This window comes from Pleurodeles waltl, chromosome 1_1 (assembly GCF_031143425.1).
Source record: "Pleurodeles waltl isolate 20211129_DDA chromosome 1_1, aPleWal1.hap1.20221129, whole genome shotgun sequence".
NCBI lineage: Eukaryota > Metazoa > Chordata > Amphibia > Caudata > Salamandridae > Pleurodeles > Pleurodeles waltl.
The window spans coordinates 790,616,584-790,639,161 of NC_090436.1; the positions used below are offsets into that span (position 1 = coordinate 790,616,584).

Sequence of the window (22,578 nt, forward strand, 5' to 3'; positions counted from 1 at the left end):
TTTTTTTTTGTAACACATAAAGCACCCTTAACGTAGGCCCTAAGTAGCCCATAAGGCAGGGTACAGGGTAAATAAACGGCAAGGCATATACGTTCACGTTTTACAAGTCCTGAGAGTGAAAACCTCCCAAATTTGTTTTTCACTGCTATGAGGACTTCCCCTCCCAATGGATAACATTGTGGATTCCTTATTACATTTAATAAACTGCAATTCATGATTAGGCAGGGTTAGATCTGTCATATTTGGTACCTATGGAAGTGTAATTATAAATCCTCTTTAATGTTAAAGTCAGATTTATTGTTACAATTTTGAAAATGCCACTTTTAAGAAAGTGGGCATGTTCCTGCTCTTAGCCCTGTGTGCCTGCAGCCGGTCTCTAATACTCATCTGGGTGGGGTGACAAATGGGCTTATGCATTCCCACTACACAGTCACACACAAAGGGAGCTTAGGTGTGACTCATGGTCCATCAACATCCTCATGGGACATCCTGGGCAGGATGGGAGGGAGGAGTTGGCCACAGCCTCACTCTTACACCTGAATAGGCTGTGTCCTGTCCCCACACAAAGGGCTTCATACCCCCTGTAGTGAGACCGGAGCCAGGGCAGGAAGGGTGCACTTCAAAGCCTTTCTATTAAGTCTACCCCACTTCAAAGGCACCACTGGGCATAAGAACTGGACTTCTGACTCAATCAACTCTGTACACTTCTAGATCTATGGATACACTGGCAGGATGAAGGACTGCTGGGCTGCTACATGGATGGCTCCCCTGGTGGACTGCTGCTCTGGAAGAACTGGTTTCTTGCTGTGCTCCCCTGCTGCCTTCTGCCTTCCTTGACTGAGTGAGAAGGACTGAACCCACATAACTTGAACCAGAACCACAATGACTCCAAGGGCTTGCTCACTTGCCTCCTGTTCTTCTGATGTCTCAGGGACATAAAGGCTTCCAACTCATCACATACAGTGCCAGGACTCTGCCAGCTGTGGGTCTTGCCCTTCCAAGTGGTGCCAATCCAGCCCTGGGCCCATGGAAATGGGTATAAAGTGCTGCTCTAGTCCAGAAACCACGCATCAACGCAGTTGCGCTGCTCAGAACCAGCGTGTCTCCATCAACACCAATGCATCGCTTCTGGTGCGAGTATTGGGGATATCGCATCATCATCGACATGGCGCATCATCTCCAGTTCCAACGCATCTACGACTTTGCTTGGCTCAGAAACGATGAATCACCTGCAGCCGTGGGATCAACGAAGCCTCATTGCCCCCTCATCTCACATCTTCCTCAATGTCGACACAGCCCAGGTACTTTTCAGCGGACCCAGGCTGGTCCCTGTATTCAACCAGCGCTACATCATGGTCGGCCATTCTTTTCAGATTTGACCCGGTCCAGGGTGACCTGATTAATGCTTTGAAGCACTAAATTTCCGTTTATTCTTTAAAAATCCATTTTGTGAGTTCTACTAATTGGATTTTTGCTGTTTTGGTCTTGTTCTGTTTATTAAATTAACCTCTATTGTTCTAAGCATGTATGGTGTTTTCAATGTTTTACTGCTTGAAGTGTTGCGCAAATACTTAACACATTGCTTCTTAAGTTAAGCCTGACCGATGTGCCAAGCTATCAGGGTTAGAGCACAGGTTAATTTAGGGAGTGTTTGTGACTCACCCTGACTAGGATCATGGTTCCTTCTTGGACAGGGTGCATACCTCTACCAACCAGAAATCAATTTCTAACATACCTTGACTTAGAGTACATTCTACTACTTACTAAGCTTTGAATGCCTGTTTCCTCGAGTTCCTAAATACTTTAGTTTTTTTCAGCTTTTTTTGGTAAATGTTATTATTGGGTTTTACAACAAAGTAAACACAAGCAACTAGATCTTAAGTGTGAAATAACATATTGGATATAGCAACAGAATATATATGTACAGAGCATAGTAATAAAGCATCACTTGAGTTGAGTTTGAACATTAAAGCATGTTTACATACCTCCGGCATAGAGATGTGAGCCACCCAACAGGAGTGCAGGCCGGAACTGGGGTAGATGGTCGGGGGAGTGGGGGGGTGATGGCAGGAAGGGTTGGGTGGGAAAAGAGCTCCTGAGTATATGTAGATAAGTGGTTAGAGCAAGGGTAACAATGATATGCGGCGGTGAGTTCCCCAGATGTAATGATATATGAGTTTTGACCACTGATTCCACATTGCACTTAGCCTAGCAGTACACCGTCACATTAGTGACCACTAGCTTCATTATGCTTATTGACTTTATTTTAGCATTAGCCACTGCCACATTAAAAGCTGCAAGTAGTTTTCCACATTGTACAATGTGCACATGTTTTTATTTTTCATGTTCTTTCCCACCAAGCGCTTAGGCTGATAAGAATGTACTAAGACGGCAGGGAACGGTCTTGTTTTGAATTGGCACGTTGGGATTGTGGCCAAGTCCCAACGTGTTCTTTTCAAAGCTGGCCTAAAGTAATCAGCATTTTTTTTAATAATAAACTTCTGCAGTGTTAGGGAGGTTCTAGAATTTTCCTCTCTTGTTTGTTCAAAGTATAAGAGGCTGAGACCGGATGGACCGGGGACTGAGAGAATCCTGCAGATCTGTGACATACCCAGGGCGCTGGGGTTTGTCATCCTTCCCGGGAGGATAATTGATCTCTCTCACCTCGATTGATTCTGGGTTCTGGCGATCTGATGATGAATAGGTGGGAGATGAAGCAGTTGTGCCCTTGCCTCATGGTGATGCATATTTTTAATTCATTATATGCTTTGCATTATGATATACATGCATATATTTGCTGTGTATATTGCAGTGGAGAATCATTTGTACATGCTTCGTTTCATTGCTGTGACCATTTTTGAACGTGTTCTTTCAGCATGCTAATCTCCTTTTACGAGTCTTGCAAAGTGAAATAATAAATGTCTTCTTTGGACTAAGAAGCGCATTCCAGAGATTTTTGTCAGTGCATGAGTATTTCAGCTCGGCCATTAGTGAAGCAAAACACCAAGTCATATGCTGTCTCAATTAGAAGAATGTCAGGAAAGGGCCCTGGTTCAAGGAGAGACATGCATGGGGCATGGGAGGCGAAATAGGAAAGTGGGATGCAGTGTCTTGAGATGTGAGCATTCTGAGTATAATGTGAGGTGAAGACAAGTGTAGTTCATGGGGAGAGGTTGTAGTTTCCCAAAAGCTTTAAGAAGTGGGAAAGAAAGGTATCCCATGCGGGGGACAGGGGTTCCTTACCAGGTGGTGGACCTCCGCATAACAGAGCCTCATCCTCTGCCCTCCCCCATTTTCGCATCGTTCCATGCCATGCAGCTACTAGGGGTGCCACCATGGCTCTGCACTGTAGTGTGAGCGTACGTTTGGCTAGGAGAAGTACGAGGGCTGCAAAGCGTGCCTACACTTTATGTTGTTTTCTGAGCTTGAAGATACCGAAAGTGCAGGCTACTCATTTATCAATGTCAGGTAGTTCTGTGACCTCCCATAATGTGGTGTGTATCAATCACAAATAAACTTGCAGGGTCAGCAGAACCACAGCATATGACCTGGATCTAAATCTGGCGAGTGGCACCATGGACAGCAGAGTTGTGCCTCAGGGAAATAACAATTTAATTGTTTAGGGGTTAGGTGGGCCAGGTGAAACATAAAGAACTGTATATTTTTAAAGCAAAAATGTATGTTTTCAGAGACAAGCAGAGGGAATTCCGAGGCCTGTTACTATTCCTTGTCAGTAAGTGCCCTCCCAAGATCATCCTCCCACTTTTTCCACAGTGCTGTCAGGAGAGTCCCAGTAAGTTCATGAATAGCTTTGTATAACCATGTGATCAGGTGACGCCTCTCCCCCCTTAGTAAGTATAGTCTGTAACACTGGGTGTTCGACAGGTTCCATGTAAAGTGTGCCACAGAGTAGGGGGATTAAATGCTAGTGTCCACTGTTTCCAAGAGTCGTTGGATGGACCAGTTTCATCATCAGAGTTAAAAATTTGTTGTGGACCCCTCTCATCGTCCGTGGCTCCAGCGCCAGTTCCCAGTTTGACGGCTGCTGGAACAGCTCCTCTGCGGTCTTCGATGCTTTGATCCAGAGCAGGAAAACTCAGTGGAGGGGCCAGGGGAAGCCTCTGCTCGTGATTCGTTCTGTTGTTTCGGGTGTGGTTGAGGGGGCCCTCCCCTGCCTGCAATGGCGGTACAGCAATAGTGGTTCGCCCAGTCCCACACATCTTTGGAGTCTGCGAAGAAGGTGGAGTCACTGTTCAACCTCGTTTTGAGGCAGGCTTGGAACAACATGGAATACTGAAAGCCCATTTGACGTAGTTGACTTCCAGGAAGGAGAATCGCTGGCGTTGGATGCCTCGGGAATGGTTTGAAAACAACATTATGAGCTTGTCTTCCCCCGCAGGGGGCCAGCCAGTCTGGCAATCCGCAAGATGGTATTGTGTTCTTTAAAGTGTGGCACCTTGGCCAACATGGGGAGTGCAGTGGGGAGGTACTCGGTGGATCCTCTCCAAGGAGAAGAAGGGGATGATATTGGATGGTAGAACAAACAATTTGAACAAGGTTTCAAGGTATGCCAGTTGGTCTCAACCCTCTACTCCCTCTGGAAGGCCCAGGATCCGGATCTTACTCCTGCGTTAGTGTCACTCCACATCTTCTGCCTGTCCTTCAAGTTGACCCACTTGGTCTTAGAGGTCCCAGATCACACGCTGATTTCCGTGGCTAGCAGTTGCAGGGATGCAATTTTTTTTCCCCATTGGCATCTTTGTCCGCAGGTTTGCAATGGTCGTCCTATAAGACGCTCAGTTGCGTTGCTAATGACCCAAGCCTGGTTTCATGGGAGTTCTCAGTTGTGACTAGGATACTGTCCAGTTGTCTGATGTCTAAAGAAGAGAGATGTCACGTAGTATTGGTGTGTCTGGGATGGTGAATGAAGTCCCCGTCACCACTGGTTACAGAGTGGGAATCGTATCTCTTGGAGGGGAATGCACTCCCCCTCAGTGGTAATCAGGAGCAGAGCCAACAAAGTACAGCCCAGTATTGTGTGGGAAGTAGAGCAGGTAGGTCCCATAGTCTTGTGCTGTCACTGAGGATGGTGCAGTCAAGCATCAGTGACGCTCCCATGGGTGTTCATATGTCGGTGTGGCTGGACCCGAAGCCGGGCACATCCTGCAGTTCACCAGAAGAGGGTGTGCACCCTAAAGCATACTGGCACAGCTGTCACAGCGGAGAGGGGCCCCCCTCCTCTCAGTTCCAATTCCGAGTCCTCTGCAATGTTAAAGCAGTACAGTTACCAGGATAGGAGGGTATCTCCCGGTGTGGACTCCTCAACCCCTGGAAAGCCGCCCATGGGTCCCTCCGCCAATCACGACCTGGGAGGGAGGAATGAAGAGTAGGGCAGTGTGACAGTGAGTCCCCTAGCCTCCCCCCCAGTCAGTCAGTTGCAGGAAGCACACACTGCATCACTGGGGGAGGGAGGAAAGAGAGAGGGTTCCCAAGTTCACACAGCGATTATCACAAGGAGCAGGCTGTAAAGCTCAAGGATCCTCTGGGTCGACTGTTCGCTTGCACTGGTGGAGCTGTGCCCTGTGGCCCTGCTATCACCGCCTCGCACTCCAAACTGAGTGCCGATGCAGTGGTGGAAGTTGGGAAGGGGCCCCCAGCTGTTGCAAGGGATAACCCAGCGCTTGTTCTGAGCTCGGGGAGCCAATGATGAGCAGTATTCTCCAGCACCACTGATTGGCTTGCCAAGGTCCTCCAGAAAGCGTCAATGGGACCAGTTAGAGGAATAGCATTGTCGACCTCACCGCGCCCCATGTGAAGTGCCAGCAGACTCTCAGTGAGGGGGTGGTATTCACTGCGGACCACAGCACCCAGGTCAGTCCCCTGCTTCCCGGTCAGGCAGGGACTTTACACGATTTCCCCCAACAGGCCTCTGCCTCAGGCTTGTCTGCTTTGCCCTGGGCTTGTGAGGTCAGCAGGCCATTGCAGCACGGTCAACACTCCACATGCTCCGTTGTGAGTGCCAATGTGGTGGACAGGAGGTGGGGCCTCTGGTGTTCAAAGGTTGTAGTACAGCCCCCACCTCCAATTTCAGAGAGCCAACAGCAGTCTGCACCCTTTGGCCCAAGGTTACAGCCTGCCCAAGTCTTCTGGAAAACTCAGCTGCAGGCTGTTATAGATGCAGTCCGCTCACTGTCAGCGCACCACAGAGCAGGCACAGGCGGGCCGCAGGAAGTGGAAACACCAAACTCACTCACAGGGCACGTGAATGGCCCCCCAGGCACTTCGGGCATCATGGCCAGGTGAGCCTGCGGCCCTCCTCATTAGGCCCATCATGCTCGTTCAGGTACCAGCCCCGCCAGTGGTGTGGGCACCAAGTATTGAAGTCTAGAAGGGCTAATCATCCCAAGTGGTGGGCTTCAGACATGGGTGTCATCAAATGTTTGGGCTGACGGTCAGTGCTCTAGAGAGGAGTGTCTGCCATTTTGGCTTGTAAGGCTCCCTCCCACCCGATGACTTCTAATTTGTTTTTTGATACATTTTTATCTGAACTATGTGTTTCCTACTCACGACAACACCTTATGTCACAGCCACCCCTTTTCAGGAGTAAGTAATGAAAGTTGGGGGAAGCAGAGTCTAAGCAATTTCACATGGCAAGTACTTCTTTTTATGCCTTTCTACAACTCCAATACAGGGATAGGAATGAGAGTTCAGGTCAGGAGAGTTAATTTTTCTACTAGACAGCATACATAAGTATTGATGGTCCCTTCCACTTTGCATAGCTCTTTTGGTGCTGTAGTTATCTCTTTCCAGTGCAGTGGCCCCAGTTGTGCTGGAGGAAGTGCTTCTACGTGTATCTCCTGATGTTCTCCAGACATTCACTCTTCAGGTTTGACACTACCAAGTTTTGGTGACACTAACTGCAACACACCAACTGACTCTTTTGCAATGATGAACTTATTAAGTCACTGGCTCCAAACATTCTTCATTCATTATTAATCCTACTGTTGAAATGAGACATCCTCTGCAGTAGATCCCTTATAGACAAAACACATATTTATACCAATATAAATATGTTGGCCAAGATCACTTATTAACAATGATGTAAATATCTGGGCAATTAATTTAGTGGATATATTATACTATATCATGCCCAACTTAGTATCCACCAAAGAGTCTGGATTTATCTCTACATGCTTGCCTTCTCGAGCTACAGATATGTCATGCAATTCAGCAGTACAACACAGTAACCAGTGGCCTGTGTCTGCTGCTACACCAACCAACAAAGAAATGATTGATCATGTGGAGTGGAGGTTCATGCTACAACGTGTACAGACCTTGGCTATCTCCAGCTCATCAACCTGCAGCTTATATGGGGAGATTTTGGCTCCCCAATAACACTATCCCACAAACAATAAAAACACAGATGTGCAATAGGCGTGATGCCATTTGTCCCCAGAGATTTTTTTTTCTAAAGAAGGAATGACTTTTCTGTCTCATAATGCTTAAATTTAGTCAACGGTTTTTAGGCAAAGGCTAAACAGGAGACATAACCCGATCCACATGACATACAATTATATATCACTGACACAGAAATCATGTTTCCAAACATTTTATAGTGAGTTGAAGAATATGACTATCACTGCAGACTAAAAATCTAAAGGGAGACAATCCGAGTCATTCCCTCACAAGAGTGTCTGAGCAGTAAGACACACATCTTCAATTCAGATGGACCAAATAAAGCTTCAGATACAAAAGCACAGAGATTTATGGCCAACCTCCAAATTCCTCTTGAAAAACCTTCATATCATTGTTGATTTCTGGAATAAACTGCATTTGTCTCTGATGTGAAGAAAGTACCTAATCACAATTATTGCCTTACCGCACTTTCTTTATAGATTTCAAAATGTTCATCTAGTTTTTACATCATTCAACAGCAGTCTCCTAGACGTAATATTGGGCTGCCAGACCACAGACAAAAACAATATCCTATTGGTTCATGAGGCCTAACCATCGTCTGGTTTGACAAATACTACTGGAAGGCCTACCTGCAAGTGTGACTTGCTTTATTTCTTGCAAACAAGCCCCTAATGCCCCTATTGAACAAGAGTTGCTTACACTACTGTTCCTTCATTCTGCTACACTTTACACCCCATCAGGAATCCACCAGTGTTTCATAATGTCCATCTACATATGTCCAGAAGAAAGTACTATAACAATACAATTAATTTCCTATCATTTACAGCCTTTACAAATTAGGCAGTGGACATTGCAAACATCTAAAGCCGGCTAATGAAAAATACATTTAAAATCTTTATCTTCAGCATGTAATCTAGTTGCTCTACATAAAGGCATAATTAAAAGCTCTCTTACTCTGTCACATTTAGGGTATTTCATTTACAAATGAAACAATTTGTTTCAGTTCTCAAGGATACGATAGTTAGCAAATAAAGTCTTCACACCTCAACATGCTGAATGCAATGGTTGAAAAGTGGCTTGCATCATAACTAAACATATCTTAATAAAGCATTAGCTACAAACAGAAAGGAGATAACCCCAAGCCAGTTTTGCATTCAAAGAAAATAAATGTTTTCTTGGACGTAGCACATTGAATATCACTATCATTTGAGCAAACCTATGAGATCACTTTATATGAAATTATATCTACAATAGCCACATCATACACTTCTTGTGCTTCAAAGCAAATTTCTGTTCAATATGTTTATACAAGCCCAGTTCTTCTCACTCTTTAGCAGTTCCCAAAAAGCCATTTTTGTTAAGTATCTAAATTGGCATTTACCAGCTTAAACACAAAATCTAATTCCCCAGAGATTATGGATAGAAAATATATAAATAGAGTTCAGGCACTGGTACTATTTTTAATTAAATACATTCATTAGGGATAAGACAAATTGCCTTCAAACATACTACTAAACAGAACAACCCTTTAAGAGAGGCCAGTGCAATGTTCGCAAATATTTCCATGTGGAGATTCCCACATGGAAATCTCTAACTCTGTATTCCCACAAGTGCCATGATTTTGGTCTTTTTCACACTGACAAAAAGTTGATTTATTTTTCAATACTGCTGCAATTCATTCACTTGTTACTGCACATTTGTAGGCATGCTGTCCAACAAACTTAAATCATACACCTAAAGTAAGACATTCAAATGCTTGCTCATTACTTTTGGTGGAAAGGCATGAACTTTTCAGGGGCATGATATACTATTGTCAAGAAACTGTGCAAAAGGCACTTGGGCCAAAGCACATCCCAGATATTGGGATGTGTCCTGTTGATTTACCACCATTATTTTATTGGAGCAGAATCCTGTTTCTACTATGGTATAGTTTAATCACAGTCAATAAAGGTTAATTTAATATCAACACTTCATCCTTCAACATCTGAAGTATCAATTTACACCAAAAATTGACAAAGTCTAACAGAGAAATCAATTAATAAGAGAGTTAGGATGCCCTTTTTTGAACCTCCTAACTAATGGTTTTGTTGGAGGTCCCCTTCAAGACTTAAGTAATATGCTGGTAGAAGCAACAGTGCTAAAGCAAAAGTAGCCCAAATACACGTACACATAATTCTGGGTTCCCGTCGACAATGCCTTTTGGAATGCCATTTGAACCTGCAACACAGCTGTACTTGAAAGAATGTACAATAGTATTCAGACTCTCAAAAGTGATTATCAAATAGGTCTAAATCTGGTTGGAGAGCAATTGTTTACCCTAAGGAACTACTGGGAGCTGAATATAAATCTTTAAAGCATTTGGTCCAGGTTTCTTCCGAAATCTCTGGAGATCATTCACCATTGCTCTTAACATACCTATATGACTTCCTGGACCAGAAGACTCTTATGTCACTCTGGGAAAGTGCCTTTGTCCATCCGATTCCAGTCCTTTTCTTTGTAAGATTTGTTTTTATTTTTTATTTACAATCAATGTCTTGTAGACTTCCACCCCAATCTTGCATCTATCTAATATGCTTTTGCTATCAGAAGTAATATCCGTTATTAGGAATGTCCTCAGTTGTTTGCAAACTCTACCACATTCTTCATTAAACCATTTACTAGTGGATATGAAACTGCAATATGATCTGAGGACAGTCCTAACTCCTGAATGTGACAAATCCAAACTCATTTGGATTCGTCACATACAAATTATTTTCTTGAATTTAAACAGTTTTGTTTCAGAAAGCTATCCCAGAACCAATGTACTTAATGCGACCGCCCTGTGTGGTACAGGATTTGAGTTTTGTTGCAATGCACTCGGTTCTAGTGAGTGACCACTTAAACATGATAGGAAGGTGATCACTTGAACAAGCAGGGATTGGAGGAACAAGTAGAAAAAGAAGCTGAGACGAATGTGTAACTATGGGGTCTGCTCTCCTCTAAATTCCCTAGTGAACTCTAGTGGATGAGAGTCTTTTTACAAACAGGATGGGAGTCTGTGGTTGGAAAGGAATGTTAGTGGTTTCTCTCCATTTTGATTGAATGTTACACTTGGAAGAAGAGTGGGCCGACTCTATATACTTCTATCTCCTCTGGTTAATATTCTACAATAATACATGTACAACAGCCCCTAATATGGTCACGCTTTGCATGAAGGCAGTTGTTATAGGTTCAATTCTATAACAAAAGAAACAAGCATTGGAAATGCTAGTAAGTCTGGCTTTAAAGGAAAGTTGTATGGAAAAATGAAGCATTACACAGGGATGTGGAATTCCTATAGCCCGACGCCCGGGACATCTTGTTTGGGGTCAAGGGCAACAAGTTTTTATGTTTACTTTGTCCTTGGGACAAGTAGGCCCAACCCCCTGCAGCACAAACCCTTTGGTTGCTTGTGGAATTCTCTGCAGTTGAGGTAATGTGTTTCCAAAAGATAATGCTGTTCGAACTTGTATATATGGTTCATTATTTGAAAGCCTTCATTATTAGGGTGAGTGCTGTAAATAAATGTTTTAAGGTCACACTTCACTACTGACGTTGGTTCCAGTACAAAAAAAAATAAAACGTGTACACACATGTTTGAAAAGTTTAGGCTAAGAGGCTAAGTATAATGCTCCCAGAATGCTCTCTGATTATATGCAAATGAAGTGTCATTTAGTAAAATGTGTTGATGCATGCTAGTATTTCCCAAAAATATTTCTAATGGAAAATCAGTGTAACCATTTTCAACACGATTATGGGAAGCATGAAAATAAACAAACACTGACAAAGCCAACTGATCTGACATATTTTTATAAGTCTTTTAGTTTCATCAATGCGTGTCTTGTTTTGACATGGCTTTTGTAACACTTTATTCTTGTGGGAGCTACCAGGCCCTCAACATTGTAACAAACATTGGCAAAACCCCCCCAAAAAGTTTTTGAACTCTTAAAGCACACGTTGCCTCCAGCGGCATAACAAAGGCCCCGCAGCCGCCCTCCAGGGGGCCCCTCCAGCACAGCACCTGCCCTGAGTGAGTCTGGAGAGGGGGCTCCTCCATGTTCTTTGCAAAGGGGCACCCTCCAGTTTTGTTACGTCACTGATTGCCACTGTAGTTCCTGACACTGAACAAAACTACTTTGTGTGGCAATATGCTCCTTGTGGAAGAGCAGAATGCGATCGCTCACAGTTAAGCCAGCCGAAAGAGAGAGAAATAGAAGTTTAATAAAAACAAAATGTCTTTGTTAACACCAGACCTAATTAGGGACCAAGACCCACATGTAGGTAGCTTTTTGCATGTCGCAAACAGCGACTTTCGCTGTTTGCGACATGCAAAAAGCACATTGCGATACACAAACCCAGTTTTGCGATTCAGTAACCTGGTTACCGAATCACAAAACGGGTTTGCGACTCGCAATTGGTAAGGGGTATTCCCTTCCTAATTGCAACTCGCAGTGCAATGTAGGATTGTTTTGTGACCGCGAACGCGGGCGCAAACCAATCGCAGTTTGCACCCATTTCAAATGGGTGCTAACACTTTCGCAAAAGGGAAGGGATCCCCATGGGACCCCTTCCCCATTGTGAATGTCACTGTAAACATTTTTTCAGAGCAGGCAGTGGTCCTGCGGACCACTGCCTGCTCTGAAAAAATGAAATGAAAACGTTTCATTTTTCGTTTTTGTTATGCATCTCGTTTTCCTTTAAGGAAAACGGGCTGCATTACAAAAACAAACAAAAAAAACTGCTTTATTGAAAAGCAGTCACAGACATGGTGGTCTGCTGTCTCCAGCAGGCCACCATTCGCGAGGGGGTCGCAAATTGCGAGCCACCTCATGATTATTCATGAGGTGGGCATTTGCGAAGCCCTTGCGAATCACAGATGGTGTCAAGGACACCATCCTACATTCGGATTTGCGACTCGCAATTTGCAGGTCACAAATCTGAACCTACATGTGGCCCCAAATTCTTAAAGAAAGTCACAAAAGTGCACCCATGGTATATGTCGTACCCCTATAAAATATTTGTGAACTGTATTTTAGCATGGGTAAATACGATGTGTAGATTTGCTCATGTGAAAATCTATTGAGCATTTGCAAGTTCATTTTCCCTCCAGCCACTTTCTTCCCAACCCTGGAAGAAGTTCTAATTCTGCCATTGTCAGGAGTAAATGTCCAACCTTTCTTATTATGGGACAATATTAGAGAGAAGCTGGTAAAAATCTTTAAAACATGCAGGTTAGTAGGTTTGCAGACTCAAAGGCATTCCAGCCCTGAAACTATTGCTTACTGCTTCCTCCAGCCCCAGTATGCAGATCTGCAGAAAGGTGGCAAAATAAGGAAATTGCTACAGTAGCGATTGAAACTCCAAGTATTCAAGCCCTACTATGGTAGTAGCCCTGGCATAATCAGAGAGGCTATTAATTGCTGCCATAATTTGTCGCCACACTACAAGGCACCAAAGGGACAAGTAGATCTTTTTACAGGACAAGTAGATTTGAGAAGCAACCTGTCCCCTGGACAAGTAGATATTTTAATAAATTCCACACCCCTGATTACAAGTAAATAGAAGATGATTAAATATGTAGTTGTGTGTAGGTAAAGAAGTAAATAATAACATTGGTGCAGGATAAAAAGGTCAGATAAAAGTTACACTGTCAAACCGAACCTAAAAATCTATGTAGGTTAATGACTGCCCTCTGTTGGGTAAACAGAGACTTTGGCCCAGCTCTACAAGGTTTGTTTTCATACCCAAGGGTGACACGGGCAAACTTAGTTCAATGCACCAATGCTTGAATGTGAAAGACAGGTTTATGTAGTCCTGTAGAACTTCACCCAATACAGAGCTGAAGTGGTGCCTATGCTTTTGGGTTACTAACAGGAAGCAGTGATAATTCAAAGTACAGTTCTTCAAGGATTTGCACACTCGAGCACTAGAAATGGAATATTCATTTCAACATATTTATTTTAAAGTGGTTATTTTTAAAACACTGGTAAAGCACACACCATATTGGTAACAGCACTGAATATAAAAAGCAGCTAAGCTTTTTAAGAAAAGTGAAAACTGGGAAAATTGTGACATCACAATTTGTAGCCCCCGGCACCCTCACTGTTCTATCTGTAAGCACTATGCGGGGTCTAGCAGATTAATATATATGAAACTGAGTTTCAGAGGTGGTCAACATGATTTGTTGTCTGTTTGGAATAGTTTGCCAGCTAGTTTGAGTACAAGGACAAGGAGACTGCATGTATGCGAGATCACAGTCCTGGCACTTAGTGAAGGCTGAATGGAATGCTTTGCAGAGCTTCGAAGTGTCTTGCTGAAGGCTTCTTCAGTCAACATGAAATCTGGTGCTGTGCTCATCTGAGATCTGCAATCTGGGTGAAATTACTCTCCCCAATTTGATGGCGATTTCACTTGGTTTTAATAGCATTATCGACTTATCTTTCTTGATGAATGTCTTAATATAATTATACACATCAGTAAATGTACTACTAAGGTACAAAATACCTCAGTTATGACTACATTGTTTGGGTTATGGTTATGTGGCCTTCACAATGGCAACTGCCCCACACTGATGTTGCACTGGGTGTTTTTGTCTATGCAATTGATGGGAGGGTATGATACATTTAGAGGGCAAAAAGATGTGACAAATGTACAGTTCCTCAGGAAGTTAAAGGTCATCTTGTTTTAGACCTAAGAGGTTAAAGACTGCCATTTTCTAGACACTTTCTTTGCCTATGACAAAATGGAGTCTGCATTTATATGTTCAAGACCCTAAAACTAAAGTATAAAAGCAAGTGAATAAAATAGATGAAATAGTAGTATTGTGAAAGTAAAGTCATTACATTTAGGACATCCCTGAAATATTTTATAAACTAAATAACCACTGAATGTTGTTTGTACATGATCTGGCTTACTAAAACTTAATGACCTATCCATTACACATTTACGGAATAAAAGTACATGCCAGAAACGTGCACTTGATGAAATAGTAATTCATAATTTGCTACATGTTCAAAACCACGTCTTCAAACTGAAATGAAAATGGGTCTCCGCACTGGCAGGCATGATCTTTACAACACCTCCTCCAAACTGTGCTGCTGCTAGAGAAAAACACCATAAATTACTTAGTTATCTAAGGCACTGTAGTAGAATTCCAATGTTGTGTGCGCCCTAAAAGTTCAAGTGTAGGCAACTGGATAAATAAGCAAAATGATCACAGCTGCGTGGAGGACAAGCACTTTTTTGTGGAAGCATACAACTTCTGCCCAATCAAACAATGTACTCCTGGGGCCAAACGTGAGTGGAGCCAACGGCCCTTTCTAGAGAAGCTCACATAATTATCTGGTCACAGCGGCTCTTTTAAGCAAGACTATTAAAAAAAAACTATTAAGAACCTTGGAGCTGAGAGATTCTCCCCAAATCTTAGAGAACCAATTTGCCCTTTCATTATTCATGCAGAAATGTTCTATTCTGGAAATAATTTTAAATTGATTTAATTCTAATAAAGAAACAATTGTGGCATAAGGCTTGCCCTGAATGGCTGCAGAATGGCTTAAACATTGTAAAAATAGCAAGAATATGGGTGAACTTCTTGCTCTAAAAGTTCAGAGTAAAAAAAATTACATTTCCAGGGATGCTGAAAGGAAACAAATACAAGATAACTTAAAAATAATGTCAGTGTTCCAGAAGTACTTATACAAAATAAATTGACACCAAATGAGGCATAAATCTCAGAATATATTTGTGAATTCAATTGATATCATCCACCCAACACAAGACATTTGAGACTCCTATTCTAGAGAACCAAATAATTCTAATGATTAAGTGGCTTGCCTCAGGCAAGGCAGCAGGTACCTTCTCAACAATTATTTAATTCTATAAAGTTTGTATATCAGTTCTATCTTCATTACTTTTGCATCTTATGAACCCTCACAGAAAGAGAGAGACTACTATAGCAGTATTCCTGAACATGTACATGGATCCATTAAACTGCAGATCATATCAGTCAATATAATTATTTAATACATACTCAAAAATATATAATAAATTAATTACCAATAAAATCTCACCCTTGATAGAGAACTGGGTTCACCCTATGGAACACATGCTCGTGCTGTAGCAGGGCTCAACATCTCATACCAATCTCGCAATTTCAGTTTTTGATACTGTTTCTGTACAACAGGGCACCTGCTGGGAATTACAATTGCAACTAAAATTACAGAAATATTTCAAAATAACTACTTAACATCATTAGAAGCTATAACTCAGAGTTTAATTAAATGGAATAGACTCCTTATAGGAATCCAAAGGTGTTGCAATGTTATCAAAATGCCTATGGTACCTAAATTCCTGTTTCTTTTCCAAGCTCTTCCGTTGACGATCCCAAATATTTTCTTTTAAAAACTGAAATTGCATGGCCATGATTCATTTGGCAATCTAAAAAGCCGAGAAGGGCAAAAACTCAATAGCATCAGAGTGGCTGGGCTCTTCCATGTATTCAATTCTACTATTGGTCATGTTTCTCCACCTGCTTATCCCAGGTTCTTTTTTTATCATATGGAGATGTAACATCAGCTCATGGATATTTGAACTTTAAAAAAGAAATACAAACTCTTATCAGTTTGTTCTAAAATCTGGACTGCTATATCAGTTACATTACGGATTCCCAAACAAAATCTGTCCTTATGGCATAATCAGGGCTTTTCAAATTTTTCACATGACGGATTGGTACAAGTATGGGATCATACAAAATTACAAACTCCTGGACAAATATTTGAAGAACAAACGTACATTCTTTTAGCACACGGTCCACAGTGTATTTTATTTGTCGTAGTGGGAATATTTCAAGGCCAAATCACAGAATAAACTAGAACCAGTCATATACAAAGAAATCCTAAACTCCAACCAAATGCACATAAATCTAAGGCAGAGTCTACTATCTGCTTCAGGAGAAACAGCCTCATAATTTACGACTAGTTGCCAACGGGTGGTAGAAAAGGCTCATTGAGACTGCTAATAGTACAGTGTTAGAATACACTTTTGGTCAGTCATAAACTTTTAAATATATCACAACACAACATTTACTATTGTAAATTTGTTCAACATATTTTAAGCACAAAACGCTGTTGCACCAGGGCTGTCAGCCGAATTCTAAAAGCTTTTTATGTCAGATGGTGAAGGCTGATAATACATAGGTTTATGAAATGTAAATCAATTGGCATCAAGTGCTTCATGAGTTAAGTACGTTATTAGACATTACAATTTCCCCCACTCTTAAATTGGTAACACTAGGCTATTACAACTCAATCCTATGTAAATTTGAGGGAATTATATTTGTGGCGATATTATTAGCTAGCTTACAAATTGCTAAAGTATGGCTTCAGAAAGACCCACCTAGTATGAGGGAATGATATCAATTTATTGATGTATGTAGTATGGAGTTCGTGATTATACAAACCAATGGCAGTCAAAAGCATTTGCGATCTATCTGAGAATCACTGAACTCCTTTATTAATGTTTTGTAAAGTTGAATATCCTCATACCCGAATGGATTTTCCTGGTGTTTATAATAATCCATGAGTTAACCTCCTAGTATCTTAATTGTTAAAAATGTTTTTGTTAGAATAGCCATATATAATATGTATATGCAACTATATTAAACTGTATTCTTACATAAAAAAATTGAAAACAAGAAAATCAGAATAGAATCTTCTTGAAATGTGGCAGATCTAATGGCCGAAGGCATAAAACAAATTGAGAAAGAAGGCCTTAAGATAAAAGAAGAAAATGCAGCTAACTATCTTTCAGGACTTGATTTAAAGGAGCCTTGTAGTTCTTGACCTTTCCCTTACCATCTCTAATTTGGGAGTGAAGATAGTAACGAATGGTAGAGAGTGAAATACTATTTTTAAATGAAAATTCTAAAAATATGGATAGTTAAGTAGTTTAAATTCCTTGAGTAAACATGTTTTTGTTACAAAAGCCTAATATACCAGTTATCAATTCTTTCAACAAGAGTCACAAAACGTACTCAGTTGGGGCACAAGTGGTGGGAAAGCAGGAACAAAAGAGTCGTTCTGAATACAAGTTTATTTTTATCAACAGCAACTAGAATTTCTTTACTTAGTAAGCATAATCTGTTCTATATTTAGGCACTGTGAAAAGCATCCAGGCAACTGAAGTTAATCAGACAGATTTTTATTATCAAGTTGATTAGGGATAGTAAAGATCAGCTTTCATTTTTGGGAGCATGTACTTTTTCCAATTCCTGGCTCGAACTGTAAATACAAATGAGGAAAGAAGGTGGGGTATGTCGGGGGACCAATTATGGGCCATGTTAAATGTGTTTGTCAATATAAAGGAGATCAGCAAGAAACTATCTTCTCAAAAGGATTGCCTGAAATAGAACCTGCTTCCAGGAGCAACTATCTAATCTTTGATAAGCGCTTTCAGAAATTAGCAAGCAAGAACTGTAGTGTAGTGGGTAATACTGATTTTTCTACAAGGGCCTAGTTTGAAAGATGACCGTAGGGCAGTTTGGACTTTTTAATGGAATATATTTGGTTTTAGCAAACGGTTTAATATTGTAAAACAAAAAGGATTTTTTTGTATCTGCTGATCTTACGATCCAAGAAACTTGGGGCCAGATATACTAACATTTCATTTGTAAATAGTGGACGCAAATTGCACGCCGACTTTTTGTGAATGAAATCAGATTTTGGAAACTGACCAATTAGGTGAGTTTGCAAAATCACCATTCAGAGTGGGTTGCAACCTGACTTACACCATGAAAACTAAAGAGGTACTTTGCAGATTACGTCTTATTCCAATTGAATGCCATCACAGGGATGGTCACCTGCTGGGGTCAGCAGACCACCATGTCTGTGATCACATTTAAACAAAAGTTTTTGTGTTTTTTTAAATGCAGCACATTTTCCGAAAAGGGAACAGGGCCGCATTTGGGGAAAACATTTACTTTTTAAAAAATGCTTAAGACCACTGCTCAATCTCACACAACCTTTTTTAATTATATACAAAACTGAATGATTTTCCACCTCGTTTGAGGAGTCAGTTACCTATCAATGGTTTGCAAGATAAATTGTGATTGCACACTAATGATACATAGTACTGTGAATAGGAATTTAGAAGGGTGCCCCAAACACGCCTCTTCCACATTTATAAACATGTTTTGAGATTCAATAGCTAGTTACCGAATTGCAAAATTGGTTTAGTACATTTGTAAATAAACAGTTAAGTGTTTGCAAACCCTGTGATTCAGATAATTGCAGGCTTTGCAACTGCTAAATGGTTTTGTAAATCTAGCGCATGGCTTCCTGACTTGCCCTCATTGGATGATATTCATCATTATGATCTACCAGGCAATGAGGTTCACAAAGGTCGCCCTTTCATGGGGTGATTGCTATTTTATTAATCTAAAAGCGAAAACTGAGAATGTCTTGACTTCTCTACATCCTATCTCTGCCTTAGCAGTACATCTATTGGTTGAATCTCAGGGGCGAAAGACAAAAGATGAAAACGTGATAAGATTAGAGAGAAAATGTTAAAGTTCAATTTTTTTGCAAGGTGATTTTAATGCAAGGCTATATTTCCAAATATGCAATCGTGTTGAATGTTGTAAGAGAGCTGGCTTTTCTCAGAATCCAATAGCCAACCCTTGTGTCTGGCGAAAAACTATAACTGACTGGCTCTTTGAAAAGGGCCTGGTATCCCTGAATGGCCACTTTGGTATGGATATTCCAGCTAAGAGAATCCTCTAGAGTGGTAAAATGGATATGCCTATTAACTACTTTAGTTTAGATAAATGGGCCATTTACAAATGAATTAAATTTGAGGGGGTGAGAGCACAATGCTAAAATGTTACCACCAGTCACCTCAAGCGCAATATGGTTTAAGCAGTTCATTGTTGTACTCATAGTTAAAGTATTGCCATCCAACCTAGCCTTAGCCAGTGCTGGACATTTATGGACATTTGGCTTTCATCAGCAGAGAGCAGTTTTGGGGTGCCTAACATGCTGCATTCTGTTCAAAGCTCATGTGCATCCCAAACTGTATTGATCCTTGATGATGAGTGCCAATTGAGCATGAATATCCTACACTTGCTGTGCCAACAGTGGGTGGAAAGCACTTGAGAGGCTGTGAGTATCAACACCGATGAAGGCTTCATTTATCATAATGCCTTGAGAGGACTGGTGGAGCTGGTGTTTCCCTCCCCCATTGCCTTAAATATGATGTGCTTTTTTCAGAAAGGAGTGACCCCCTTCTTGACATGTTTATGTAGTCACTCGCTAGAGATAACTGCATTGCAACAAAGCTGAATTCCTGTACGGCACAGGGTGGTCACATTAAGTACACTGGTTCTGAGATAGCTTTCTGAAACAACGCTGTTTAAATTAAAGAAAATAATTGTTTGAATGTGACAAATCCAAATGAGTTTTATTTGCTGCATTGCCGTGTAGGACTGACTACAAGTTTGTTGGGCGCCGGAGGTGCCTAACTACTTAACATGATACCTCCACAATGGTGAACTCCCTGATGCAACTGGCCAAAAATGTCAGAGCCAGAACAGTCAACTGCAGCATTTCAGCCTCTCTCCTCAGCGCTCCCGGCCATGTGTGTCAGTGCAGGTGTCAAAGGGAAGACTGGCATATTTCCTGGATAAGCAAAACTCCACCAAACTGAAACAAGATAAGGCTTTACCACCAAACTCCACCACTGATCATAAGGGTCATACAGAGGTGGCACTGACCTCCAGGGGATTTGTCTCACAAAACTGGATACACAGATAATTTTTCCTTTTTATATTGAGCTTATATTTGCATTATTTAGCAGCGGTCCCACTATTGGTCACTTTATTTTTAAGTAAGGACATTGTCATATAAAAACTCTGTGCCCTTCCATGGGAACAGCATCCCCATCAATTCCCTTAGCTAGGGCTTGGTTAGTTGGGTCAAAATAAATAGATTATATCCAAGAATTAGCTAAGGAAATTGATTGCTCAAAGCAGAGACTGGCACACATTCTTAATCCAGCTGTAGCAGCAAGCTGTTTTTCATTGACAGTATTTCAATGTCCAAATTTAAAGTGTAGGTGCTGTTCTTTTGATCTTCAACAGAATTAACAATAACAGTCATGGTAGTGTCCGTGGGAGGTGCATTAACGCATAGAATATATGTTCCTCAATCTTTGAATTGGTGCCAAGGAGTAAAGACAAGTGATGGGATTTGCTACTTAAGGGGTGTACAAGTGGAATGTACTATCGCTCATGTATCCAATTACGGTGGACAGGTGTAGTGACTAGGATCACTTTGGAATTAATACAATGGGTCATCCCAGGTGGCTGTTATACAAGGCCTACGAAAGTGCCCCGTTTCCTCTCGACACAATAACGTGGATTCCACCATGGCCTAGTGAATCACCATGCTCTGCCACTACGAAACCCCTGTCAGTGACTGAGCTTTCCATTTCATCGTAATCGTGCGTCTGGCTAGCAAGAAAGCCCCGTTAATGTATAGGTTGGCAGTTCCCCTGCCCTGCAGTGTTTGTAAAGGCCTAATATACAGCTGTCCTTGTGGTTCAGGTGCTGGAGACCTGTCGTCCGTGTGAGGGTCATGCAGACTTCATCCCAGAAAGTGTGATTGGACAGTCCCATAAAATATGTAGGATGTCCGCTTGAGGGGTAAGGCAGGGAGGATAGTTGAGCAATGCTATTGGGTACATTATCTGAAGTATGGCTGGTGCTAAATAGGCTCTATGCACGATTCTGAATGTATGTACCGAAAATGTGCATTATGTGAGACCCTGTGCAGATATATGAGTGCTCTGCTTCACTCCTTGTGGGGTCAATTGGTGCTCTATATCAACTGCACACTTCTGTCCAAGGTTGACTAATGGGTCTATGGTGGTCAGGTATACCTTTAGTTATCCAAGAGATAAAGTCTCCACCCTGATTCCATTGTGAATAAGATCTTTTTTAATGGGAATGAAGTGGGTTCAGAGGCCATGATCTCCCAAAGAAGCTCAAACTCTACAACCAGGCGCCGATGCATCAAAAAATCTGACATGCTGGGAGGCTGGTCTCCTCAGTCAAATGATTAAAGGGGATCAGATTACCCTCCTTGAAGAGATCACAGACTGCGCCCACACCGGAGGACTTCCAGGTCTCCACCCCCTCTTGGCCCACGGCTGTTCTGAAAACACATATAGAACTCACAGGGTTCTGCAACGCATACGGTGTCACATTCGGGAAGTGCCGCAGGGCTCGACGATAACTGTTGTAGACCATGCGAAGCAAGGTGTTGGGAGCCATTGGTAGTGGCACTTCGGTAAGAAACAGCTCCTGTGCGATTCTCTGTGTCTCCTGTCCCTCTCCCATGCACACCTCTGCCATGTTGTGACTGGCTAGCCACTGAGCCCGGCCACTGGAGCTGTGCTGTCAGATCTCCTAGGCCTCCGCTATCCATAGAAAGTTGTAGCTTGGCCAGGGTAACACTGAACCTCTCCTTATTCCAGATCAGGGGCCACGTGTACTAATATTTGGAATTGCGATTCCATGCGAATCGCAATGAGGGAATCGCAATTCCAAATGTAAGAAACTCCACTGAGTTTCTTTTGCAATTCCTGGTGGTTCGCAAATAGACCTGCCTCATTAATATTAATGAGGTAGGTCGCAATTTGCGACCCACCGGGATTTGCAAAAATCTCAGGGATGGTGCCATGTCTGTGATTGCTTTTAAATAAAGCAATTTTTTTTTATTTTTTTTTTTAAACGCAGCACGTTTTCCTTTAAGGAAAACAGGCTGCGTTTAAATAGAAAAAAATGAAATGTTTCAGTTTCTTTTTTTAGAATAAAAATGCGTTTTTGCATGCATTCACAAAGGGGAAGGGGTCCCTTAGGGACCCCTACCCTTTGCGAATGGGTTTGCATCAATTTGAAACTGGTGCTAACTGTGATTGTTTTGTGACCGCATTCACGGTCACAAAACAATCATACATACCATTTAGATTCAGTATTAAGAAGGGACGCCCTGGACACGCCCCTTCCTAATACCGAATCACAAAACCCAAATTGCGATTCGGTAACAAGTTACCGAATAGCAGTTTGGGCTTTGTACATCCCAAAAAGCA

General features: G+C 41.9%; 1 protein-coding gene across 11 annotated transcripts in view; it reads right to left on the minus strand.

The window, feature by feature from the left end:
* The window catches only part of AOPEP (aminopeptidase O (putative)), a 1,364,679-nt gene that overhangs the window by 1,330,322 nt on the left and 11,779 nt on the right, over positions 1-22,578 (minus strand). For 9 of the 11 annotated variants that reach the window (XM_069228042.1, XM_069228023.1, XM_069228053.1 and 6 more), the window contains exon 2: positions 15,504-15,624. The exons of the other annotated variants lie outside the window; for them this stretch is intronic. The gene's annotated coding sequence lies outside the window, so the exon portion shown is untranslated. The remainder of the gene's footprint in view (positions 1-15,503; positions 15,625-22,578) is intronic. 11 annotated transcript variants of the gene reach the window in all.